At 43.9% G+C, this 27,081-nt stretch overlaps 1 protein-coding gene across 5 annotated transcripts in view; it reads left to right on the top strand.

Annotated features, from left to right (window-relative positions):
- The window catches only part of JMJD1C (jumonji domain containing 1C), a 158,683-nt gene that overhangs the window by 75,216 nt on the left and 56,386 nt on the right, over positions 1 to 27,081 (top strand). Inside the window, exon 1 of one of the 5 annotated variants that reach the window (XM_058028796.1) lies at positions 22,417 to 22,523. The exons of 2 other annotated variants lie outside the window; for them this stretch is intronic. The gene's annotated coding sequence lies outside the window, so the exon portion shown is untranslated. 2 more of the 5 variants (XM_058028797.1, XM_058028798.1) reach the window with 2 other exon arrangements.

Genomic DNA, 27,081 nt, shown 5'->3' on the forward strand with positions numbered 1-27,081 from the left:
TCTGCATTTTTACAAGCTGCTTTGTTGGCAAATATCCTTCTGAATAGCCTCAGGAAATATGTTCAAGCAAAGTTCACCCAAGGCAATGATTGAAAATGCTGTTTTGGTGTTTGTGCAGGACACCAAGGTGAGATTTATCAACTCACAAAGACTTTGTGAAATAGAGGCATACTTTTTCCATTTCTGTTACTTTTTCTCTGGTAAGAGGTAAGGATTGCTGATGGTCCAAAGGTACAGTATTCTTGCCTTTTCCTTGTTCCAAGTCATCAGGTTTAGTCCACTGTATTGTTATAGTTTCACCTTTTGATAAGGCTCTCTACAAGCCTTGTCTTGATAAGCTGGGGGCTTTTTCTTAAGGTTTTGTCTGTAAGGCTGTGAAAATTTTACAGCAAATTTAAATCATGTTTTTGTATGGCAAAAATAATTTTAGTATTTTTGAGTTTCAAATACATGCATTAAGTGTTTACCTCAGCCATCTTTTTCAATTGTGACTAAGAAAGGAATCAAAACCATTACAATAACCTTCTTTCTCAAATATGAGTTTTTACTACAAATGCAGGCATGTTTCAGGACCCTGGAGTAACACTGACAACTTAAAATAACATTATTTCAAATTTCTGTGATCTTGGAATTCCATGAAATGAAGATTTTTATTTTTTTTTGTCAAACTCTCCACTTTTATGTATGAAAGTGTTTCTTTGTCCTGGTTTAGTGCAAATTTGGGAGGAAACCTCCAAAGAGGTCCCTCTAGAAAGCAAATTCAAGAGGCTCCTTCCTGCACCAGTTCGACAGACAGAAATCTCCTTCAAGACAAGTGGAAAAAACTGTTTATTTAACAAGCAAAGTATTCACAAACATGAGAAAATGAATAAAATTCAACAATGGAACCTGTCATTGTTCTGAAGAGGTGGCAAATCCAGGAATTCTCGTGGGGTGTAGCTTGGCGCGCTCAGTCTCTTACCAGTCCTTCCTGTGCTGGAAATGCCTCAGTGGGCCACAGGTGTGAGCTCCTGGTGTTTTCTGGGTTTTCAGTCCAGAGCAGGCTGATCAGCTCCAAGATAAAGCAAAGCCACAGTCCAGGGAACTTCTCTGTCTCAGCTAGCTAAAAAAGCTATCTAAAAGCAAAGGAGAGCTTTCTCCTGCTGTCCATGCTGCAGAAAACACACACCGAGAGCAAAGGAATTCCGGGGGAGTGAGAGTGAAGCTTCTGCACACACAAACTGTGCACCATCACTTCCCCCTCCCTTCACTCCTGACTCTAGTTTTAAAGGTGCAGAACTTAATTCTGGGCTAAAGAGACGAATGGGATACAATTCAGCATCATAAAGTCACCCTTGGACAGTCTTTCATTCAGAAATGCATTGGGGGCATTAAAAACAGAATTTAGACAATAGAATAACTAATAACTAATAGAATAATAGACTAGCCCTCTAAAAGATGTGTCTAAATTCTCATTTGATGTTTACCAAGAATTTAAGCATCATTTTAAAGAGCAGATAGTGCTTACATGTCCTCAGCTGACCTTAACTATGTCTTGCCTTTTCCATCTTGTTTTAACTGTAGTGATCTGCTGAGTAACAGCAAACAGTGGAAAGAGACTGAGTGTAAGGAGAAAGCAAAACTTAAAATCATGTTTCAGTAGAAACTAACAGTGCATATCTACCTGGCATAGCAAATGCAGCTTATCTTAAGGCTTGTATAGTAGAACTGTAAAAGTGAAGAAGGCCAGAAGAAAATATTCTTGTCAGGACTCTTAAACAGGCTTGGAAGGGGCTGCTAGGGGCAGCCTTTTGTACAGCCATGAATGCTGGTGAAGGAGCACATCAGAAATGACTGCCTTGAGTACCAATGGAGGCCCAGTGAAACATGGAGCAGCAGGTTCACAAGAAGCAAAAGGAAATATTTCATCAGCAGAGGGAATTGTAGTGACTGCCATGGTGCCCTTGCTGCTGAGTGCTGTGCTGCCGGGGTAAGAAATGTTCATGGACGGGGTGAGTGGTTATGGTGACTCAGGGGGAGGATGATGAAATGGGATGCAGATTCCATCTCAGGCAGTCAGTCCATAAACTGCTGTTTGCCAGGAGCTGCTGCATCATTTTGGGTGCCCCTTTCAAGGAGGAGAAGAGAGAGTGTGTGTGGGAACTGCTGAGACCAGATAGTGACCTGGTATCACTGCTCATAGTCTTGTGAGAGAAGAGATGGGAATAACAGCAGTTAGCAGTTTTGTCTGCTATCATACACCACTTGGACAAGATTTTGTCAGTTTCTTTGGAAAATGTTTTTTTTTCCCTTCTAGGTTTTTGATTTCTTTTTCCTTTTAACATCCTTTGATGTGGTCTAGTGAGCTGTGTGTGTGGTCAGAGAGGGAGTTACGCTGTTCCATTTTGATATGCCTTTTCCAAGTCTCTGTCTGCCCTTTTCTGCTCTTGCAAGTTTCTCTTTATGTCCTCTTGTGCCCCTGCATTGAAGTGAACAACTCTGCAGTGATTTCATCCTCAATGAAGACAGGACAGATGATGCTAACAGCACAAATTAGTGAAGCTGTAAAGTAACATTTCTCTGCCTTCCCAGTTTTCCTTCCTTCCCCTTACTAGCATGAAAAGTCAATTGTTTCAGCAGCTGCCTGGGTTGTAAACTCCCTCTGCTCTTCCCACCCCCCTCAGGACCATCCCAGCTTTAATTGCACAGCATTAGCTGCCGTGGATGGCCATGGGTATTTGTCAGCCTAAAGTATTCATACCTAAGATTTCATAGCATGTCATGTATCTGACAGTGGCTTTCTGATAAATAAAAGTCTCATCCAAATATTCTGTGACCAGTCAGAAGTACATTTTACTTGGAGAAAATAACAAACCATACAACAAGACAACATAATCCATAGTTTTCAGTTTGTGATTTTCATGGTTTTTGCAGGAAATCCATGTAATCCATGTGTTTGGATATGGTTTATTTTGGGCTTTGGAAATGTGTGCTATCTTTGCTGGCCTGGATTAGTCTATGCAAGAAGCCCCTCACCCAACAAACCCCAAGAATAAAGCTGTTACTGAGGTTTAGCTTCCAGGCCGTCATTGTCAGCCAGTGCTGAGGGCTAGCAGCACATGTTGTGAGACACAGAGGTAATCCAGTGTTTCAGCAGCTCCCTGATGGAACAGAGCTGAGCACACAGAGCCTTGTCAGCTCTGGGCACTCCTAAGAAAGAGTCTTTGGCTGGAACATACAATTATCCACTGCTGCTCGGTGTGCCTTGAACAGAAAAATGGAGCTACTTGAAGTTCCTGCCATCAGGTAATAGACATCTGCAATTATCTGTTCTGCAACCATGAGAAAAAGCAAAAGAATTCGTGGAGCTTGCTGATGGAGGTACCAGCTAACCTCATCACCACAGCAGCTGCAATAAAGCCTCCCAAAAAGATTTGAAATCTCAGTGCTGAGAGAATTAATATGGGAAAGCAATTTTTACTTTTGCAAAAAAATGCAAAATTAAGGATAGTACATGGTGCTGCCACAATACTTTTGTAAGCTTTTTTAAGGAATGGTAGCCCATGCTCTCTCCATGTGCACTTGGCAGGTTTTTTCAGTCTCAAGTGGGTCCAAGGTACAAATCCAGAGATGTTTATATGGAGCTCTTGAAGTGTCTCTTGTGAAGCTGGGCTGTACAATTGCTGTGTGGATCTGCAGGCTGCTGCAGTGTGGGCTCTGGGATCAGCACTGCATAAACAGACACCTAGAATTTCACAGGTACGACAAGTAAGCATCCACCTGGGGTGCTTTGTGATTTCCCACAGCAGTGTGGATGCTGTGATTGCAGCTCTGCATGTTGAGACCTGTGATTAAAGCTGCTTTTTGTCAGCCCCACCTGGGTTGCTTTTGTCAGTCAGAGCAGTTCTCATGTTTGAGGTTTCTCAGCTGGGGTGATTATCTTGTGTGATTGGAAGAGGTTACTTTGAATCTAGAGAAATGTGAAGGGCTGATGCAGGTAGCAGTCTGACCTGCTACCTCACACCTGCAGTTTTGAGGAAGACAGTATTTATTTTTTTTCTTTAATAATTCTGGGGTAAAAAAACCCAAACCTTATGTTTGGAAATGAAGTCCTGCTGTAATGTGGTGTGAATGTAACAAACACAAGGACATCTGCTTGCTGCTTCTGAGAAGCTATAAGAGGAACCATATACTGCCTTAAAAGAGTAAATGCCAAAACATGTGACTTCCCAGGCAGGCTTGCCAGCACCAGTCCAACAGAATACCTCTTGTAGGGAAAAGAAGGGTGCAGTTGCTTACCAGTCTAGCCCAAGGCTTCTGGCCTTTCAAAATGTTAAGATTTCTTCACATCAAAAGTGTGCTAGTAAAAAGGCTGTGAATTCTTGCTCCCTGCAAACAGAGGAGGGATGCTGCTGTGTTTAACACAAATTCCCCATGAGGCCATCTCTGCTTCTGCAGGAAGGAACACACTTGCTAAGACAGTTTGAGGGACCTGGAGCAGCACAGCCACAGCCTCAGTGCAGGCTCTGGGCATTTTCCCTGCTCCTCAGGAGCTTGGTGTGGCTATTGTGTGGCTGCATGTTTTGTGTTCTTTGGGTGAACTGGGGGGTTTTGTTCCTGCCTGTGCCCAGCAGGGTCTCCCAGAGCTGACTGCAGCTCCTCCCGTCTGGCTGTAGGGGATTGTAAATATGTTGGCTACGTGAGCCAGCTGCTGCTGCCTCTGCATCATGAGCAACTCTGATGAAAAGAGGTGAATTTTACTGACAGACTTCCAATACATCACCATTGGTTTAAATCACTTTTGAGTAAGAAAGTAGATAACCTACAGTTAAGGAAAATCTGACAGACAAGTTAGTTTCTTTCCAATTTATTCTCAAACAAATCTGTTTACGTGGTAAACTTTGTTGTGTAAGGTATGTGGGGGGGGAAAAAAAATCTGGTTGCTTCTTTCCAGGCATATGTTAGTCCATCTTTTAGCATAGGAGTATATAATTTTCTGAAAAGCATCTAATCATGTTTAACATTCTTCAGTTTTTCCTTCCTAACCTGTCTGTTTTTCCTTATTTATTATGGGAGGAGAAAAGAGCCACTCATACACATTAATGAGTTTAAGCTAGCTAAATTGACACTCTAACACAATAGGCCCTTTATTAAAATAGAAAAAAAAATTAAAGTGCTTGAATATTTTGCATAGTTTTTTCTTACTTTAAGCACTGAAAAGTTAGTATTTACTGTAACTTGGTGTAACCTAGAAGAAAACATACTATGGAACAATTTAATTTTTAAAAATAAATGTAATTATTAATTTAGTAAGTTTTGATTGGTCCCATTTTACTTATTTTCTTTGTAAATATGAGAATTTGAGCATTCAGTTAACAAACATGAATGCTTTGGAAATTGATGGTCATCTGGACTCCACTTTTAGAGTAGGAAAAACTGTGGTCATTTCACACGTCCCAGTGTGGTAACTGTTGTTAAAACAGATTGCCCATGGGAAATCCTTTTGCAAAACTTGGTGTAAATATCTGTTTTCTCTGGACTAAATGCTGCCTTCCACTGAAGAGTATTCAGACTTCAGGGCTGATGGCTGATACCATCCAAAAGTCAGTATGTTGTGCCTGTTGGGCAACAGGCAGAAAACTAACAGGCAATTCAGAGGCCAAAAGTTGTCATGAAACAGACTGAAATTGTTTAATCTGTTAGCAGATTTCTTTCTGTCAATACACAAAGCCTGAAGGAATCCAGACCTTATTAGTGCTCAGGAATACTCCCCCCCTGTCCACCCCAAGGGCCACAAAGGAAAGCTCAGGAGGAAATGCCTAAAGGACTCTTTGGCACATAATGCAAAACCTGGCTTGATTGCTCTTAATAATCCAATATTGCACTCACCTGTCAGCAAGCAGAAATTCAGTTATTGCCCATGCTTTTAAATTCCTAGTGAGAGTCAAAATATATTCAAATATATTTATTTGAGCTGCATCCCTTAGGAAGCATTCGTGAGTGTCAACCTTTTCCATGCAGCATTCAAGAGGAGAATGAGAATTTGCTTTCAAAAATGTTGCTGAGGAATGAAAAAAAAGTTAATTTATTGCACTTTGATGACTGCAGAGGTAGCCTGTGAGTATTCAGGAAGGCATGCTCCAGTCAGGAGCACTGGTGAAAGGACTGCTGACCCTCCACAGTTACTGGGGGCTGACTGGCTTCTCCTTACTACCACAAATCAGGTTATGGTCTTCTTTCTGTGGCACAATACCTACACCAGCAAAGTTTGCATGGAAGAAAAAATTTAAAAAAATTATTTTTCCCTCCATATATTTTTCTTATCTTCATCAACCTTCAAACTACTGTGATCCTTAAAATGTAGTTTTTAGCCCAGTGTTAAGGGGTCTCTGATTGGAAAAGTAAATTGTGCAGCAGAATGTCAATTCCAATAAAGCAGACATTTCATATTACAAAGACTGTTACAATCTAGAGTTCAGTGGGGTGTGTCTGTGCATCACAGAGAAAACACTTCTGATAAATTGTGAGTTTTTGCATCTGAGAAGTAGGGCTGTGAGGTATGACCAGACAACAAAACAGAGGGCTTTCCCTTTTTCTTGAAAATGATTGAAAATTTATCTTGGGAAGGTCATAAAAAGCTGATAATGGAATGAATAGCTTTGTTCTTTTAATTTCTTTAAAGATCTAGAACTCAGCTAGTTAAACTTCACTTTCAAATTTCATATACCTCCCATCTTCTACAAATTAGTTTTAATGTTGGTATAATTACATTTGATACACATCACCATTACACATTACATATAAATTTCTTTGCACTCTTTTGCCACTCACTCATGTTCAGGAGCTTCTGCACCAACTTCCTATGAGTTCTTTTGCCCTTCAACTGAAGCACATCACTATCCTCAAAAGAAAGGTGGTGCTTCTAAATATAGAAACCTAATTTAGATTCTGCTGTGACAACTAGGGGTCCATTTCTTTTTCATTACAATGATGAGGTATTTATTGCTGAAGTCCATTGGTAATGTTACTTAGGTCATTGTAGGCAGACAAAAAGTTGCCAGTATGGGGGTTTCTTCTATTATTAAAGCTACTATTAAAGCCACTTAGTGCAATTACTTCTGCTGAAATAGACTCAAACCTGTGGATGTATTTTTCCTTATCCCCTCTCTTTTCAGGACTAGTAATCTTACAGAGAAAGTCAGGTATAACTCAGTTTTAGAGAAACCCAGAGAGTTTCAGAGGCTGAGTAATGACAGAGAGAAATGAAGCATTTCTCTGCAGGTGTGCCAGAATGATTTTGTCATATGGGAAGGTAGTTCTAAAAGTAAAGTAACTGTGCTTCTTTCTCAAAATGTTCTTAGCTTTTTATTCGTTGGAAAACATCACATTTATTTCTTTTTTTCCAGAGCAGGTTGTGGGGTGGTGGGGAGCAGGAAAGGTTATGTTTTTTGCTTTTTATAGGCCAAATGGCTGTGTGATTCACAGCTGGGATTTTGGACCAGAAATGGGTCATTTATTTTATAGATTCTCCTGAAGTAATTCACTGTGCAGTGTTATAGCACTGTGCAGTTGTGGGGGGGAGGGAGGAAATGTCCCAGAGATTTTAGTGCTTGCTCCATTGTCTAGCTCTATTTGTGAGTCTTGGTCTGATAGAGCTCTCTTTCAGAGAAAAATAAAAACCTGTCAGTGAGAGTTATTCTTCTGTTCCCTCAGTACCTGGCTGATGTAAAGCTTGGTCTTGTTACTTTGGGGTTTAGGAAGAAAGTAAAGTTCTTAAAAACATTTTATGGGTATGAGACTATAAAGACCAAAGGGAGGTTTTGTTCTTAAATGTCTATCCATTGTTTATGTCTGTAAGCTCAACTTGAGAATATCTTAAATAGAAGTAAACCCTCACAACTTTTGAATACTTCTAGATTTGAAGCTGTTATCTGATTTATTGGTAGTTTTGTGTCACTTATGCCTGGCTAGTTGGGCCAAAAAAGGAGTATTTTAATTTAAATAGTAAATTGAAATACTATTACAACAAATTGAACAAGAGCAGGAGAATTATTCAAAGTAATTAATTACTACACTAAGTTGAAAGGCAAAAATGAAGGACAATGTTCTCATCCTCACATGTGTGTCTTGCAAGTGGCAAAAATACTCAGAAGTGACACTGGCCAGGAAAGAGAGGAAGGTACTAAGCAGAACAGTGTATGAGGAGAGTGCCTGGGTGATTTCTGCTTTGACACTGCTGTGAGCAGGCAGTACTTGCAGAAATAAAATGCTGCTCCTTCCTGTCAGTTTGGGGTGGGGGGATCCCTGAAGGATACCTGTTTTAAGTGATGGAGAGAAGGGAGTGGGGTAGATTGAAGCTTAATCCCTCTTAGTACACAAGCATTTTACAGAGCAAAGTGCTTGTTCCCACATCACTTGGCTTTGGTTTTGTGGCCCAGGTACAAAAGAAGCAGTAAGTTGTCTTTGTAAAACACCAGAGGAATGTTGCCTGGGGTTTCTAGGGGTGTTTCCAGCTTCCAAGGGGGATGTGTGGTGGCAGTACACAGAGCTTTCTATTCCTGTTAATCCACTGCCAGCTGGTTTGTGTGTTCATTCTTTCTCACTCACCTGGTGGTTCCTTCCCTGCCCCTGTGCCATCTTCTCTGCTTTTGTCTCCCTTTTTCTTTAGTGCTGGGTGCTCTTTGTCCTGATCCCTAAGGCCACAACCCTCAGTAATCTGGAGCAGTGATTGTCAGGAACTGAAACAGCACCTTCCTTGCAAGCACTTCTTAGTCACACATCTGTGAACTCTTTTCTTTTTTTTTCCTAAGGCCTTTAACTGTGCCAAATTTGGATAGACTTGCATGGGAATAACCAAATCAGACATCTTTGACACATCCAGTTTGTTATAGAGCACTGAGCTTATAGCAGAGGTCAGCCAAGCCAGCACAGCACCCTCTCCTGAGGCATTGGGAAGCAAATCTTGTTTCTTGAGGACCAGTGACAAGTGTTTGATTTGAGTGTAATTTATGGACAGCATTTGAACTTAGGTATGAGGCTGGTTCCTGTTGCTACCCACAGCTGATCTAAATGAAGGGCTGAAATTCCTTTAGACAAGAGGTTTCAAAAGTCAAGCAGCTGATAAGTAGTTGCTGTGTAACTGGTGAGTATATCAAGGGAGTTTAGTGTGTCCTTTTTAAAGGCAGGGACTCGAAATAAAGGAGAGTTAATAATCAAAGAATGGTGGAGGAAACCTGAAAAATATCAGATTTAATAGAGATGACTAAATATAGTATGCATGAAATTGCTAATACTGTTCAAAAGTGAAGAGGAAAAAAGCCAGAAAAGCAGGGAGGCTCAAGATGCAATTGGCAATGAGGCTGGAACCTAAACCAGATCCAAGAATTAAGGGAAGGCTGAGAAACTGCAGATTTCTTGGTGGAACTTTTGATGTTGCTGAATGGGAAGATAAGAAGGAATGAGAAAGCTGAGAAAGATCCTGAAGGGATTTGAGTGGGAGTGGGAAGGAGAGACTCCATCATTAACCTCCATGATAGGGTAAATGACAGTACATTTTCCCTGTGGTGGATTACAGATGTGCACACCATCCTGGAGAAGGCAGAGCAGATGCTCTGACAGTCCTAAGTGGAGTATGGTACCTGGTGGAGAGAGCACTCAGGAGATAATCCTAGAGAGGCTTTGATCCCAAGTACCTGGAAAAAACCTGCCTTCCCAGCTAGTGCCATGGCTGGGAACACCAGTGTAAGGAAAAGCTTTGACCAGCACTGCAACCTCCATTCAGACCTTGCTGTTGGGTAAATGTTTCTTTCTTGGCATATGGGAAAGTGCCAGTGGGTAGAAGACTAGACTGAGAAGGAACAGAGTTCCAAGATTAAGGAAAATGACAGTCAGGCATTGCAGCTCAGGAAAAATTTCCACTGCATAATGGTATGTGATTACTAAGAAATATCTGAAATGTTGAGAGCCTGGACAACAAAATGGAGAAATCTGAGCTTCTCATAGAGGTCAGGGTATAAAACATCCAAGCATCAGAAGGTTGGCAGAATGCTCTTACTAACTGGACTAGATGTGTTTAAAAGGCTTTGTGCTGTTCAGAAATAACTGAACAAAGGCAAAAGTTGTGCAGTAGTAATTATATAGTGGTCTAGAAAAAAAGCTTTGGTGTAAAAAGGTCAGACTGAATTCAGTTTGGCTGAAAATCACTTTGGAAAAAGATGACAGAAGGAAAAAAGAATCTGTGTTAGCCCCAGGGTTAGACTCAGACAGGGGTAGGGATCTTTGTATGTAGTGTTGTTAGATAAATACTGCCTTATTATCAGGTGGTTTACTTTCCTGGGTGGAGATAAGAGAAGTGATAGGGCCAAGGTACTCCTGGATTTGATTGCTGGCAAGTTTCTTCCTCAAACTAGTCACTGAACCAACAGGAAGAAAGTGCTACTTTAGCCTTCATTTTGAAAAGCAATGAGGATATTCTAGAAAATAATTTTGGATTGAGCATTCAGTTTCCCTTTATGCTTTATCATCTGCTGAAGAGCTGGCTTCCCTCCCTGCCCCTGTGCAGCTCATCTGAGCAGTCAGGCAGCCAAGGCATGAGTTACATCAGCAAGGTGACTCCAGTGGGAATGAGTCACGCTGGGGTGAGCTCTGATGGATGGATCAGATCTCCAGAGAGCTGCAGCCACTGCTGGGGGCTCCTGAGCCACTCAGGCATTCCCAGCCAGGGGCAGCTCACAGTCCAGCAGATGAGGTGGAATGTAAAATTGCACCCTTAGTAATCATGGCTTGATTCAGTTGGAAATATGGGAAAAAAATGTAGAGTACTGGGTTTGGAAATTGAGGTTTTGAATCTTAAGGGCAAATTTAAATAAGCAAAATTGGTCACAGGTGTAAGGAGCCTCAGGACTCAATTTCTGGAACTTACAGATATGTCAAGCTTGCCTGGAAACTGATTCCTCAGTAAAGAGTTATCCTGGTCTGTAGTTCAAAATGGATGAATAGCCTGAGAATATATAGTACAACTAATGCAGGAATCTTGCAGGCAATGGAGGGGGGGGGAAGGACAGGACGATTTAATTCGGGTTTGTTTCTAAAAATTAAACTTGATCTTGTAAATGATGTGAAAGCAAATAAAAATAAGGGTTTGTTCTTAAACTTCCACCCATTGTTTATGTCTTTAAGCTCAACTTGAGGATGGTGGTGAAAAGGATAGAGAATAACCATAATCCAGAAATAAAACATTAAATATATTGGGCCTAATTTTCAGTAAGGATAATGATAAATAGAGGAGAATACTCAGGAACCATGAGAAATTTTCATCTCACAATTAGGAAAAAATTAGTGTTGATTGTAACTATTTTAGCTAATTTTTCCTTCAGGGTGATACCAATCATTGGAGAAAGAAGTGCCAAAAAGAAGAGGGAGAAAGGAAGAATTAGGCGAGCAATTAAAAGCCTGTCAGTCTATCCTCACAATATGTAAAACTTTGGAAGGCATTGCAGTGTGTGGGTGAGGGGCTGCCAAGGATTTAGGATATTAAAGAAAAGAAAGTAATCTACCATATATCTACTTCAGAGAGCGAATTTTGTTGACCCTATACTTGTCTTTGGGGAGAATTAATCTTCAAGACAAGGAAGGCCATTCTATGGCATTCAGGTCAGGCATGATCTGCCAGAACCTTTCCCAAGGTCTGCAGGTAAATCTTCCTGTTCATCTCCCTGGTGGGAATATGGAGGCTGGGATCAGAGCAGCCAGGGAGAGCTGGTACCTCCCAGCTCTCAAGAGCACTGCAATACTGCTGCCAGTCTCAGGACTCTTTTTTGCTTTGCAGTCCTCTCAGGAACAATGGTTTGTTGCTGTGGAGAGAAGCCATGAAGTAGCTGATGTTGGGCAGAGAGGTACATGGCATAATAAAAGCAGATTTAAAAATATTATTAATTGGGCTGTGTGTTTCTAAATGCTGTGTTATTTGGGAGAGGTCAGTGACTCTGCAGATAGTCTGGAATCGTACGACTGAAAAAGACCTTGAGATCATCTAATCTAAATTAAGGCAGTTAAAACTTGTTGTGTCTGCTGTAGAGATTAAGAAATTATTCCTTGCAGCATCCTGTTTTCATAACTGGGGACACACCCAGATGTTTTCCTTTCCCAGTCTCTTCAGTCTGTATTAATCTAAGGCATTTTCCAAAACTGTGTTCCTTTTATTGTACATACCTATCTTAAGGAGCAATATCCAGAACTCTGCTCACTTTATAGTACTATAACTGAGGCTTTATGAATGCTGAACACAGGTTGTACAAACATTCATATATCCCAGTATTGTGTTTATATTTTTACAGCATGATACTGTTAACTCAGTCCAGAAATTGAACCTAACCTCTCTTTTTCTATGGAATTTCTTCCTTAGCCACTCAGTATTTTTGCTGTTGACTTCTGCCTACGTGCAGTGCTTTGCATATCATCTTTTTTCTCAGACCACTTGTCCAGTTTTCCTTTTTGTCCTCTAATGTAATTTGCAGTCCCATCAAGCTGGTTGGTTGTCAATTTAATAAATGTAGTCTCTGTTCCATGATCTGGGTCACTAATAAATATAGTGAGTATGACCAGACCCAGTGTAGGTGACTTTGGGAACTGCGTTCTACATACATATTTTGCATATTTTGACAGATAGTTAGTGGTGATTTCTGAATATTTGGAGGTGTTTGTTTTTTGGGTTTTTTGTTTTTGTTTTTTGGTGGGTTTTTTTTGGTTGTTGTTGTTGGGGTTTGTTTTGTTTTGAATTGTTTTGTTTATTCCTTCTTTTTTCCTGATATGCCTCTCCATTAGTTTCATTTCAGTCTAATATGTTTAGCTTGCACACATGAGTGTCATAGGAGGCAAAGTGTCAGGATATAGATCTGCTTCTCTAGCTTACTCTTTTATTTGGCAAGGAAATTTGCTTTGACATTTTTGATTTAATGCTGCCTTTTACTCACGGTCTTGTATCCTTTAAAGTCTTCACAAACAGACTGATTATAGCTACTCTGTGTTTCCTCCCTCTGCCCTTAATCCTGGTCAACTCTTAACCATCAGCACCTTGAAGTGCTATATCATGGACAAACCTGAATAAAAACTTCAGTTTGCTTTGTTATGAGGCAAGAAAATGTAATTAATATTATTCATTTAGACTTTTGTAATGCATCCCACAGTATGTCAAACACTGAACAATCAGAGGAAGACTGGGATTAGTAGAGTGAACAGTAAATCAGGTAGGAATGAGTTTCTAAGATGTTGGCTATGTGGTATTGGAACAGGTGGAGTGTTGTGGTGAAATAGTTTTGTCTGCCAATAGCTGTTAGCACATTTTGGGAATGACTTGCTTCGTGTTTTTACTAAAATGTTTGGACTAATTCATTAAATTTGATTAAAGCACTAGATGGTGCAGAATAGGAGAAGCCCTTAACACAGAGGATGAGGATTTTTGATGCAAATAAAATGGAATATCCTTGAGAAACAAAGGAATAAAAATGGAACAAAATGTCACTGCATAAACCAGAAAGTGGTGGATTTAGGAGCAGATGGCAAATAGAGCTGAGAGCTTATCCAGGAGCAGCACTGGCAAGGAGAAGCTTTGACCCTTCTGGCTGATCAGAGGAGGACTGAGAGCCGGCTGTGTGGTGAGGGCAGGGGTGATGCTGGGGTGTGTGAGAACAGAGGCAGGATTGTGTCCCCCTGGGGCTGCCCCAAAGCCCTTTCACACTCACAGACATAATTCTGCTCATCCATGCTGGAGAAAGAGCATTTGAAGCCATAGAGGATGCAGGGGAGGAGGATGAGGATAACCAGAGCACAGAATACAGTCTAACATGAGAGACTACATGGAAGTAGAAAATGCAGGTTAGTAACAGTGCCATGTATGCCAGTATGGGAGGAATGAGGGAATGTAATCTATAAATAGATCTTGGAGGGAAGTACTCTCTGATACACTATACAAAGGGATCCAGAAGATCCCAAATTCACAATACAGACCTGAGACATAACTTGGAAAAAAATGCATTGCGTTTTTCTAAAATACCAGTGAGTTTAAACTTAGAAAAACGTTCCACGTTCTGTAGAAAACTTCTGAGTGAGACGTGTTTGTGTGACCTTTCAGAGACCCTAGAGAAAGGAGATGAACAAGATCTGGATCATTTTGATTTTATCTTTAAACTCACAGCTGTCACAGTTTGAAGATAAGTGAATTTATAAAAAGCGGAAAACTTGTTATCTCGGAGAGAAATACTTTGAACGCCATCTGTCCTGTGTTTTCCTGAATGGAAAAAAAACTGTTTGTCCATCAAGGTTGCTACTGGACAAGCATGTAGGGCAGATGTGAGAATCTAAAAATAGCATTGGGCAGGGGGAGAATCCATTATGATATCTAGGTTATTTTCTAATTTGTTTACTAGATAGACTGATGGTGTTTCAATATTATTTCAGCATTATCCTGATGCTGGGATATATTGACTAAAACCCTGTCTGTTCCATCAGACTTTTTATTATCAAATGTTAAACTTTTAACCTCACCTTCTTAGTGGCTTATGCCTGTAAGAGTTTTTTTTATTTGAGAAGTTCTCCCAAGCCTTTAATGCTGCAGATTCAGGAATCAAACCAGTGTATTAGCAAGTGTATCTGTGTAGGAGGTCTGACAGAGACACAGTATGATTATAAAATAATTATAGCAGGAGAAAATACTGCTCAAGAAGGCTAAAATACATTTCTGTGTAGTCTGACACTTGATTGTTTCTTTCCCTCTCTCACACAGGTGAGGTGAACAGTCTGGTGTTTTTATTTGAGGAGTACATATTAGCACGTTGTCTCAGTAAGATGGAGCTTTTTATAAAGATAATTAAAACATGATGCACACTGTTACTTAATACTTAAGTCTTAGTGTTTGGAAATATGAAAATACTACTTTTAAGATACCCTTATGGGTAAAGTGTACAATGTTTAGAATATAAAAAAGATGTGTTGCAAAACACAGACCAATGTTCCAGTATGACCTTACTCCCAGCAAGCTGGAGCTAAGAGCAAAGAAGCACTGAGTCCAAAATGAGTAATTCTCTCCCTCCATGGATGGCCTATGGGAATCCATGGACAGCCAGCTAGAAAGCCTAAAGAACTGCCAACTGGGGTTTCTGCTTTTCTGGAGACAGTGGAAGTAGAAAAGGAGGAAGGAGTAGAAGTTGCAGCCTTTTAACTATTCACTCTCCCTGGACCACCCTCTTCCTCCCCAGTTCAGAGTATGTTGCAGATTGAATTGCTTATTCTACAGCTCTTGTTGTGTCTGATAAACAGTGAAATGCACTGCTGTCAGTAACAGGGAGTAAATGTAGACCTCGAGAAGTGGCCCTGAGGAGTCTTTTGCTTCTCAGAAACTGAATCCAAATTTATGTACAACAACTTCATTCACATGATAACATGAAGGAGCTATTCCCCTCTTTCAGCTTCTATGATATGTTCTTTTAAAATACTGCTCTCAGTTCTTGATGTTTTTTCAGTATTTTTCTTCTTCACCTTCTGTGTATTTTTGAAGCTTTTGCTGTTGCAAATAACTCCAAACAGGAGCTCCTCTTTATCATATCCAGCTCTGTTTCAAGAGCCAGTTCCACTCTCTGAACTGAGCTGTCCCAGCCTACTACTCAAGTGACCATTTTATAGCATCGTGTCAAGGCTACGTTGCATGCCCTGGGTGTGGTGTCAGGCATGTAGGGAGCATTTGACGTTACGAGAGTCCTGTGGGGCTGCAGGAATGGAAAATCCCAGCACTGGTGCATGCTCACCACTGCTGTAAGAGGAAGTGATGCCTGCAGTGAGGCTCCCTCAGAACCACACCCTGGCTCGCCTCCAATGGAGCCAGGGCTGCTTACCAGGAGGAGTCCCTGACCAAAAGGCCTGGCAGCAGCCTGAGCCATCAAGCAGCCTCAGCTTCAGTGGGAAGCTGAGCTTTCTGTGGTGAGGATGCTCCCCAGTTGTTTTGGTGAAGAGCAAGCAAAAAAATGCAAAATAAAATACGGTCCATTTAAAAGACAGGAAGATGACTAAGCTGGTGAATAAGATGCTCTAGACAAAGGACAGGGAGGGGCAGGGCAGAGGAGCTGAAAAAACCAGCAGAATTGGGAAAAAAAACCCCAGTGCTCTGGAAATTCAAGTTAACAAATATGTAGGGGATAAGATGGAAAAAGGTGAGGCAGGTATTTAGGTTCTGGGTAATAAGAACAGAAAGGGACCTTAAGAAAGCTAGATCTGGGTGACTCAGGAAGCAAAATGAGCTTCTGAGAGGCAGTTGGGAATGTTGTCTGAGAGGAACAGGAAATAGTAGGAGGGTGAAAGGTGGACTCCTGTTCTGTAATGGATTTCAATTAGTGGGAAGCATGAGAGGGACACGACAGTGCCGCTGAATCAGAAGAGCAGAAATGCTGTGGATGTTTAGAAGCCCAAAGCTGATTTTCTTACTAAGGTTGTTTTACTGGAGGTGAGGCTGGAAGGAGGCCAGGTAAATGAATGTTACAACCAGTAAGTTATAGGGGAGAAGGATGCAAGAACATTGTGAATGTTGCTGATAGGGCTGGATGAAGAAAGAAAAGCCAAGGAAGGAGTTGGACAGAGTTTGGCATCACTGTGATGGAAGCAAGAAGGCTGAAAAAGCATGAATACTGCAAAACATGGATGGCACCCAAGTTGAAGAGGGTTTGATGAATATTGCAGACGGAGTGTGGGTAAGAACATTATGAACTTGAAGCTGTTGTGCTTGCTTTGCAGAAGACAGAATCTGTCCCAAGGTTAATGAATGTTAGGGCACATTACCATGACAATTGAAAACTCACCTGAAAGTCCAGAATTCCCTTGTCCAATGAGTTCTACGACAAGCACAGAATGAAAAGGGTTCCTTTCTGCACAGAGTTAAAATCTGAGAGTGAGTCAAGGGCAGATGACACACAGAGACAGGAGGTGGGAAATAGAAGGCATTGTTATGAGGGAAGATGAGGCTTCCATCAAGCAGTGCCCAAGCCATTGTCAAGGTTTCAGAGGTCAATACAGCAGGCAGAGTTTTAAAGAGAAAATGGAAAGATGTCAGTGAATCAGCTTTGCTAGTGTTGTCAGTAAATTGTTCCTGAAATGGGTAAATGAGTGATACCAGGATTGGAAGGTGCTGTGTCGGGAAGTGCAGTGTGATGTAATGGGGCTGCTGGGGGAAGGAGTGCAAAGGGTGGCTGGGAGTGTTTGTGACAGCATTTTGCATGGTCTGAACATGTGTGCATTTATTAAGGCCAGAATGAAATGCAGAATGAATATAGGCAATATAGGCTGGTGCTCTGAACTATGGGGATGGGTAGAAAAATGTGTTTTATAAGCTTTGTTAGAAAGACCTGCAGCCAGAAGTGAGAGAGAGCAGGTCACACATAAGGTGACATTGATGTTACTCAATTTGAGTGAGTGGCAAGGATCCCAGAATTTTGGATCAATTAATGAGGGAAGGGGGATTAGGAAAACACAAGTCTTTTACAGTGATGTTGGGCTTAAAATGAGACATCCACAAAGTGATGCCTGAGAGACTGCTTGATATTTTGTATTTGAACATAAAATGTGGAGTTAGAGCACTGTCCAGCAAATAAGAAAACTCATACAATTCTATTGACTCCAATGGTGATTTTTTTTTAAGGCCATGCATCTGGTTTTCCTTTTATCACAATTATTGGTCTCCTGTTACAGCAGTGGACACTGATTCAGCCACAGATATAGCACCAGATCACTAACAGGGTTTATTCCCACAGTTGTGTTAACAGTACTGCTATGATGAAGTAGATGGGGATGAAGTAATGGGGAAAATTGCACAGTCATGTTGATGCATGCAGCATTAAACCCCATGATGCCTGCCCAGGGAAGGACAAAATTGGTTTTAAAAGTAGATTGAAAATGTGAAAAAAGATAGACACCATATTTTAAATTGGATTAATTTGAAATATACTATAAAATCAGTTAGCACTGATCTGGAGTGTATTAACTGTACTGTTGCATATGTTCCTTCATGTACACTCTTGTCCTCAGCTTCTCAGTTTTGAAAAGTTACTAAAGATAGCCTGGTGAAGTTTTTGCATGTCTGATTTGCCCACCTCAATAACCAAAAAAGGAGAGTTAAATGAAGAATTTGCCAAATGAACTGGCACCTGAATGCTAGTTACTGCATTTCTCATGTTGCAGTTCCAGTAGTAATGACTGTTTCACACACATTAATTTCTCCTTTGGACTTTGGCTTCTGCACTTAAGTACAGGGTCTGAACTCGATGGGTTGCACAAATGCATAATGAGAAAGTTAATTTCTCCACTAACATAAGGCTGACCGTGGCTCTGCCCTTACACTGCATTATTTCTGCAGGAAATATCTGCAGGACTATCACTATGAAACGGTTCTGCTTGCTAAGCAAATGTGGAGCAGCACAGACAGGAAGAAGATAAGTAGAAAAAAAAATGCTAATTTAAATACTGAAAACCGATTTAACTAACCTTCATTTGTTTTAAAGTTTAAATATTTACTCATTTGCAATATTTGCATGTGCTCTTTGCTGGCCCGCAGCACCGCGCACGTGGGTTTCCCTGGCGCGGCGTGAAGCACAGGAGCAGGGTTTGCAGTTCAGGGGTTCTCTGCCGGCAGGAAACCCGAGGGGGTGACAGCAGAACCCCGATCCGATCCGTGTGTGCTGTGGCTGCCCCGGAGCCGGAGCGGCATTCCCGGTGGCCGTGGCTCCCAGCGGGGCGGTGGCACCGGGCCCGGCGCTGGCTGCCGGCCAGCCCGCAAGTGCGAGGGCTGCAGCTGCCACCGGGCCCTGCTGAAAAACCTGCCAGGCCCCTCGAGGGGAAAAATAGCAGGGGAAAAAAGAGCAGCTCTTGCACAACTGTGCCAGCACAACCTTCCGCCTCAAAGCAAACAAAAAACAAACTGAAAACGTCCAGCGGAGGACGGCAAAGCCAGCCACCACCTGGAATTTTTCGTGCAGTCGCTAAAAATACAAAACCTGCAGTGTTGCTGTCCTCACATGCGGGACCTGAGCCTGGGCTAGGCTGCAGCACACCGGGGAAGTTACAACTGCGATTTTAGGAAGGGAATGTTTGCATTTTTCCGTTGATTTTCATGATTATCTGTAGTTCTAGTGATTATCTGCAAAATAGGGCACGCTGTGTTACCAGTAATACATGTATCCTGTGGCAGTGAGCCAAGGCAGTAATTGAAGGTCAGGGATTGTTTGTCGAGTGCAGTTCAGTGTGCTGCCTGATTCCATAGGGGACTGGCAGTGCCAAAGAACAAAGGCAGCTCTGTTCTGCAAGCTTATAGTATGGCTTGTTTGACAGAGCTCAGGCCCAATTGTGAGAAGAAGCAAACAGTAGTGGAAAACAGTGCTAAAATAATGTGACTACTAAATAAGCCTTTTTAAAGTGTAGTAGTTTGCAAATGTCAAAACCAGGCTTGGATAGATGCTAATTTTTTAAATTCTTATTTAGAAATTTACCTCTATGTGGCAAATCTGTTTTGTTAAGAACATACACATATATATCATAGTAAATTTTGCAAGTAGTAACGATGTAAACGTCACTTTATGTTGCCTTAGCCTACTTAACATTAACAATTATACCAGTAGCAATTTCCTTGGGTTTTTTTAACTTCCAAAAGGTGTTTTACCACTTAGTGGGTTTTTCCTGGGGATGTCTTTGAGTGAAACTCTTGTAAATTAGAGTTGCTGAGTTAGTACTCCATGCATAGCTGGTGCATCTTGAGAATTTTTAGCAAAATCCCTCTGTGGTAATGCATTGGTAGTGCTGGGCTGGGTATTAATATTCTTTGTTACTAAGTGGCCATCTATTAATAAAGCTTTGTCCAAACGGGCAAACTTGCCTGTCCTCCAGACCGTCTTGTGATTTGTATTTTAATAGTGTCTGTCTTGGACATTATTAAGGATTGCCTGCTTTGACAGTTGCACTACATACCACCCAGCTATCACAGCACCATTAGTTCAAGAGTAGCATGAAGTATGTTGTGCTCTGTAATAGGCATTTTTAATTTCTTTGCCCTTCCTGAAATAGCTATTAAGTGTCTGGGCTCTTAAGAGAAATTGTAAAACAAAACCTAAAAGTGTATGAGAAAGAGGGGAATCTAGTGGTGGAAGTCGTATGCCTTTGGGTGCTCAGTACTTCTTGGAAGTAATCTAAAATGTGCTTTAAAAGTTAAATTGAAGATCATACAAGTACAGAATAAAGTTTGGAAAAATACTTTGTTTATTGATTACTTGGCAAAATCTGAGTCCCAAAATATTTTCTTGTGTCAGCTATTACTGATAGGTCAAGTTTTATTTCTTAGTGGTGATGAGGCCTCTGAAGGACCAAGTCTGTGAAAGACTGTCCTGCCCACTTCACAAGTGGCCCCATTGCTGTTGGGTGGTGGATAACAAGGCACACTTTGCTCTAAAGGGGGAAGAGCAGTGCAAACTGCAGCCCCAAACCTGGAATAAGGCTGCATTTCAGTCTTTGCTACTGCACGACCTCTCTCAGTACTGGTGAAAGTCACCGACGTGTTATTCCCCCCTACCCAGTGAGAGGTGGTCTGGAGGAAAAGGAAGTGAAAGGAAACGAGGTCAGAATGGTGTCACTAAGATGTTTATTTTTTTTCTCTGGAGCTAAGGCAGTGCAGCCCTACCAAGGCATGGCTGGGGCAGGAGGTGTGTTGTGGGGGAACCAAGGAGGTCAGTGAGCTCTGTTCTGCTGGTGGTGAGCCCTGAGTGGATCTGGTGAGGGGCTGTGGCAGGGGTGCAGAAAGCAGAGGAGCAACTGTCCAGTCTGGGTGGTCAGGAATAGATGGAGGCTGCTCAAGGCACTGCTGCCTCCCCGCAGCCTTGCTGCCATATAAGGCTGCCCAGCTGCCTTGAGCCAGCCCGGATGGAAGACCACTTAAAAAGGAAAATCAATACAATAAACTGCCTCAGCTAGTGTCCTTTCCAAGTGAAATCCAGGAGCCTTGCAGTTATGTGGTTTGAGCAAAGGCTGGGTAGTGTACAAACACCATGTACAGGTAGCCTGGTTCCTGCCCTTGCTCGTGTGCTGTTATGGAAGAAAACCAGTTTGCTGGAGAAAAGCCTCTGGTGGGTAGAAAGCATTCCAGTTCAACTTTAATGTTTAGCTGTACTTAAGTATTTTATTTCAGAGCTTACTATGTTATAGCATTCCAGTACACCTTTAAGCTTACATCATTTGGAATAATTCAAGATGAGAACAGAGATGTAGTCATGCATTGATTTCCCATTATTCTCATACTTTCTTGGCAAATGACACGCCTTGTATTTTTTCCGTGAAGTGAAAAATGTACAGCTGTTTATGTTTAAAAAGATTGGGGAAAACAAATGTCTCTATTGCAACCTCCCTTGTGATTATTTCTTTTTTTTTTTTTTTCTTGCTATCCATGTTTATCTATGTGAGCTAAGCTCAAGGAGTATATTACAGGTGTTTTTGCTAAATTTCTCTCAGGAAATAATTTTCTCATTAGTAAGTGTCCCCTGAACCTTCTCCCCCTGGACTATTCAGTTGAAGTTTCCATGTGAACGGTAAACAACTAGTTAGTGGCATTGGCTAGTGTTGGAAAGTGTGAAAACACGTGAGTTTTTTGTTTGGTTGGGGTTTTTTGGGGGGGGGGGGGAATGGGGAGGGTCGTCAGGTAGAAAACAGGTTATATACTAGAAATGATAAAATTGTGCTTGAGGTTTTCCGCGAGTCCCCGGGCTGAGCCCCGCTGAGCGCTGTGCGCTGCTGGTGAAGCCTTTGGGCTGCGCACCCCGGCTCTGGCGGCGCAGGGGGGAGCGGAGCCGCCCACCGCCCTCTGCTCCGGCCGCTCCTGGACCCAAACCAGGCACTGAGCTCATGCCTGACCCGCCCTTCCTCTTTATTGCCTTTTTTTTTTTTTTTTTCCCTTTGGTTGAGTGTGGACGAGCTGCAGCCCTCGCTTGCTAACTTTCCAGAGCCCACCCGCGGGAGGGATGGAGAACAGCTTTCCAAGGCCGGGCTCAGCTCCGCGGGGGGAGGAAGCACCGGGGCTGTAACCGAAGTTCGAGGTTGCGGAGCAGCGGCAGCAGGAGGCTCCAGGCCCCCGGGTGCCTCGGCCGCGCTCCCGAGCCACGGCCACACGTGTCCCGGGACTCCGCCCCCGCGGGACGTGGCCGCGGGCCGCGCCCGCCGAGCGCCGCCTCTTCCCGCGGCGTGCTCTCCTCGCCCGACGCTCGGCTCGGTGCTTCCCCGCCCGGCTCCTCCCGCCCCGGCACCGCGCACTGCGCGCCCGCCCTTATGTAAGCGGCGGCATCGGCAGCGCGCCATGACCCAGCAGCGGGGACGCGCCGGGGCCTCCGCAGAGCGCACAGCTGCGCGCTAGTCCGCGCCGGCCCCACAAAGGGCGGGCGGTGAGTCGTCGTCGTCCTCCTCCCCGCCGCCTCCTCCTCCGGCCCCGCAGTCTCCGCCCCCGGCGCGGCCGCCCGGCCCGACCCGGAAGCGGCGCGGTGAGAACCATTTTCCTTGTGAGTTCAAAGGCGGAGGCGGGCGCGGAGGTCCCGCGGGCTGGGCCGCCGGGTGAGGTGCGTACCGGCCGACGGGGCGGGGGGAGCGGGACAATCCGCCTCTGTCGTTCGGCGGCCCGGGGGGCGCCTCCGCGCCTTCCCCCGCGGGATACATACCCGCGCGGACACTTTAACTTTGCGACGGGCGCCTTTGTTTGCCCTCGGAGGCTGCTGGGGCGGAGCGGGCCGCGCCCCCGGCCCGCGGGGCTGTCGCGGCCCTCGGCCCCGCTCCGTCCTATCCCTGCGGAGCGCGGAGCGGCGCACGTGACGAACGGGCTCCCGCGGGGGCGCGCGCGGCGCGGCACGCGGCCGGCGACGGCGGCTTTGTGCGCGGCCCGGCGGGGACGGGAGCGCGGCGAGCCCGGGACACCGTGAGTACCGGGCACCTCCTGCGCCCGCCGAGGCGCCCAGGGCGGCCTGCGCCCCGCGGGAAACGGGAGGAAGGGAGTTCAGAAAAAAAAATGAGGTTTTGTGGGTTTTTTTTTTGCTTTCTTCGGTTAAGTTTATGCCGTTGAGGCGGGGTGCGGGAGCGGCAGGACTCGGTGCCGGCCGTTAACGGCACTGAGGCCGCCGTTGGAGCCGCCGTAGGCGCCGTTGGTGCGCCCTGCCATGCGGCAGCTCCGGCGGGCAGCGGGCCCGGCTGGCGCTGCCTTCTCCCCGCGTCCCGACGGGTACTTCCTTCTGCCCCCCCCGGCCGAGGGCTGCGAGAGTTCCGCCCGGAATAACGCCTGGGCTGGAAACGGCCGCTTCCGTGGGGATTGCAGGCAGGGTAATCCGCGAATGAGGAAACCCCGTGCTCGATTCTAACGTCAGATCTGCTTTACTGATTGTCCGCTCTTTTCCACTCGGTAATTCTGCCTTTGAGTACAAACCATGGCAACAAACGGGCGTTGGAAGAGAGCTACAGCTGTTTCGAATGATTGAGTGTCATAAAGAAAAGGTGCCGGTGTCTGCGCTATTGCAGACTAAACAGTAAGGCTAGAGAACAATATGTGGAAAAGTTTACTGAATAGCACGTATAAATTAGGTTTAATTAATCTTTTCAATTTTTGTGCTTTAAAGAGGAAGAAGTATAGAACGTAGATGTTTTAGTGCAAGAATAGCTTTCTGAATTCCATTATTAACTCTTTAAAAGTCTGTTTGGCTTACGGCATAAATTCCTCTAGCAAGATTTTAAAAAAAGGGTCACTGCGGTAGGTGTGCATTGTAGGATGTGCTTTTGTGGCGTGGAGAGCAGGCTTGCGGCACACAGTGCCCAGCTAAGCAGGCTGTGAGCTCCAGGCAGGCAGCTGAGGCAGTGCTACGTGCGGGATGAGCTGGGCAGCAGCTGCGAGCTCAGCTGTAACCCGAGCATTTGCTGCATTGAGCCTTCTGGGTGTCACAGCCTGGCAGCGCCCAGGCTGCAGCAGTCGAGGTGCAGCAGCTTCTGGAGCCCTGGCTGGTGCCAGGGAGCTCCCTGCTCGATGCTGGAGGCACCACTCCAGCTGCCTAATTGCACTAGGCAGAGGTAAAAATGCACTGTGTGCTTGCTTGCTGCTGCTTCCTTGGCAAAGTGGGTCCTGTGATTGCTATGGGGGTTTTGGAAAGATAAATAAAGAGATGACTTGTGTTACTGGGCATAAGAAAAGGCAGTCACTGGGTAATTTGCTGTATTGGTATTTGGTGAATGCTGTTGAATGATTTTGTGGTTGTTTGCTGTGAAGTGATGCTAATTTATGTCTTCTGAAATAATATTTGAATTTCCAGAAGATCCAGAATCCAATTCTCAGACTCAGTGCTGTGCCAGCTGCCTCTTGTAATCAGGTTATTTCTGGCATGAGCCAGGGTAAAATGATGGTGAGGGGCAGAGTAAGAAACACCCTTTATTCAGCATCAGGGAACTTGTTAGCAAAGCAGCCAAAGAGGAAGAGTGTGTGTGTGTGTTCATGGAGATCCCTTTGGCTAAACAGGGAAATCTGGTGGGGGAAAAAGTGGGATTTGGTATTTTTTTTTAAAGCATCCAGTTGGAATAGTGGTAAAGCCAGATGTCACTTAAAATTGAGTGCTTGAGTCCTCTGCTCAGTTGTGGTCTTTGGGGAATTGGGTTAACATATAAAACTTCTTTTACAAGCTACAGGTTTGAAAGGGAGATTTTAATTTACAGAGGTTTAGTTTTTCCTGATTTCTGGCAGTATGCTTGGTTGTCCTTAAAGTTCTTCTCCACTTTGAGAATGGAAAGAGGGGCATCTGCAAGGGACTTGTTGGACCTTTTAATCTATATTTTCATGTCGTTACATGCCTCATATGCTTACCTCTAATAGCCGACTCTTGCCTGCTGTGCTCTCAGTCTGTTTGTCTTTGGGCATGTGTGATATGTAGTGTGAAATTCAGTATTGTCTTCCATTTAAAATTTTTCAAATCCCTAACCTATCCCAGGCTGGGTGTCTCCTTGGTGGCCTGCCTATCTCGTGGAACTGATGGAGTCTGGACTTTGCTTTTCCAAGAAGGCGTTTCCTTAAGGGTGGTGTTTTGTTGTTGATAGTGGGAATGTTTTTTACTGTGCAGCTGAGTGGCTGTCCACATAGGAGGAGATGTGTGACATGGCATGGTTTTGCTTTATTTATTTACATATTTTTGCTCTGTGCTTGTGGGATAGCCTGCATCCTCCACATGAGTATTTTGGGGGCGTTGACCTGTCTAGAGGCATAGATCTATGAAAGTGAGGGAGAAGGCATTACGTTTCTCTTCTCAGAATAATCACACTCACAGATCTATATTTGGAATTAGTTCTTTTAATACCAGTAGGAAGATAAACCAGTGGCTCACATGTACCTTAATCTGTAGTGTTGTCTAAGTCCTGAATGATAACTGCAAGCCACATTCCACACAGTTTCGTTTTAGCTGATGATTTGGTATGTCCTGTTGTTTGTAGTGGGAAACTCATTTATTGACCTGAATAATAGCTCAGAAAATTAGAGAGAAGGCACTGTGGGAAAAGTAGAACAGTGTGAGGGAAGACATGAGGGCAGTTAGAGAGCTGAAGGACTACAAAATTTGCTTTTTCAAAGAAAAATCTGCTTATGAGCTTATACACTCAACACTTTGCAATTTCATGATGTGAACTCCACCCTCTCTTAACCATTAGCAATACAAGATCCATTATAGGAAAGTGATGCAAGAGCAAAGGCCCTTTCTTAGCTATTAGAGGTTAAATAATTATTTACTATTTGGACTCTGTAGTTGGAATATTATCATATGCTCTTGCTCCTCCAGCCCTTTCATCTAGTTACCTATTGGTGGAGAGGTTTGGCTTTTTTTCCTTCCTTGTCTGAGAAAGAGTAGCAGCTGAAGTGAAACCTTAAATAAAATGGAAACAAGAATGCTGTGCATTCAGTCGGAGCATTTGTGAAGTTTGATAGGTTTATTAGAAAGTATAATGTATCTCCCATGAAGAATTCTCTCATTTGTTTAGTAAGTGCCAGAGCTGAAGCTCCAGAGACACTTGGGTTATATTTAGCCTAATCTCGAGGCAACACCTTTGAAAGTAGGTAATGAAGCCTGATAAAACCTTGAGTGCTCTCTTAGGAGCTGCCTGCAGACTGGCTGAGGGCAGGTCACTGGCTCTGCTGCTGCCCTGCTTAGTGGCTTTTGTCAAGTTATGGGATTGCTTTGTGCCTCAGTTTCCCCATCTGTAAATAGGTCGTGGTGATCCTGCCTTCCCTTGTAAGTACTTGGGGTCTGTTGCTGCAGGATGTTGCATGCGAGCTGCTATAGCAGCATTTTATAGATGTTGGTAACATTTGCACAGTGCTCCATGTGGTTTGACCTGCCCTTGTTTCTCCTCTTTGTCTTTTTCTCCTGCCTTTTAAATTTAGAATTGGTCTCAAAGGGCTTTTTTCTTTTCCTGTTTTCCCTCATTATTATTTTTGTGTCCTGTAAAATAACTTTCCTCTTATTTTTTTCTGTCCCTCCATGTTTTTCCCCTAGCATCCTGCATGTTCTTTCTGCCAGTCATTTCTTTTGTTCACAGATGTCTTCCTCTTGCTGTTCCTCCCCTCCATCCGCTGGGATTTCCTTTTCACCTGACTCATCCCCAGTAGGTACATCCCCGCTCGGCTGGGCTCTCCTTGTGCTTCTGTTCCAGGAAACCCAGCCAGCAGGGAAGGCTTTGCCTGCTTGTCCCCTCTCAGGGGAGCTCCTGGAGCCATGGCGCCCTCCCTGCTGCATCCTGCTGTGCCTGCATGAGGGCAGGGGCTTTGGGCAGAGGCTGTGCCAGGGTGCCGAGGAGCCTGCTGCCTTTTCTCTGTGCCTGGCTTTTGCAGCAGGGCTGGGAGGTTCCTGGCTTCCTCCAGCAGCGAGGGTGGGCAGCCCCTTGTTGCTTGCCCAGCCCGGGGGCGGGTGAGGGAGGCTCCCGGCCCTGTGCGAGCTGCCCGGGCCCGGCGCTCCGGGCTGGCTCGGGGGCGGAGTGCCGGAGCAGGGAGCAGCCGGCTGCTGCTGCTGCTGCTGCTGCAGGGAGGAGCGG

The sequence above is a fragment of the Melospiza georgiana genome, chromosome 8 (genome assembly GCF_028018845.1).
Source record: "Melospiza georgiana isolate bMelGeo1 chromosome 8, bMelGeo1.pri, whole genome shotgun sequence".
NCBI classification, from domain to species: domain Eukaryota; kingdom Metazoa; phylum Chordata; class Aves; order Passeriformes; family Passerellidae; genus Melospiza; species Melospiza georgiana.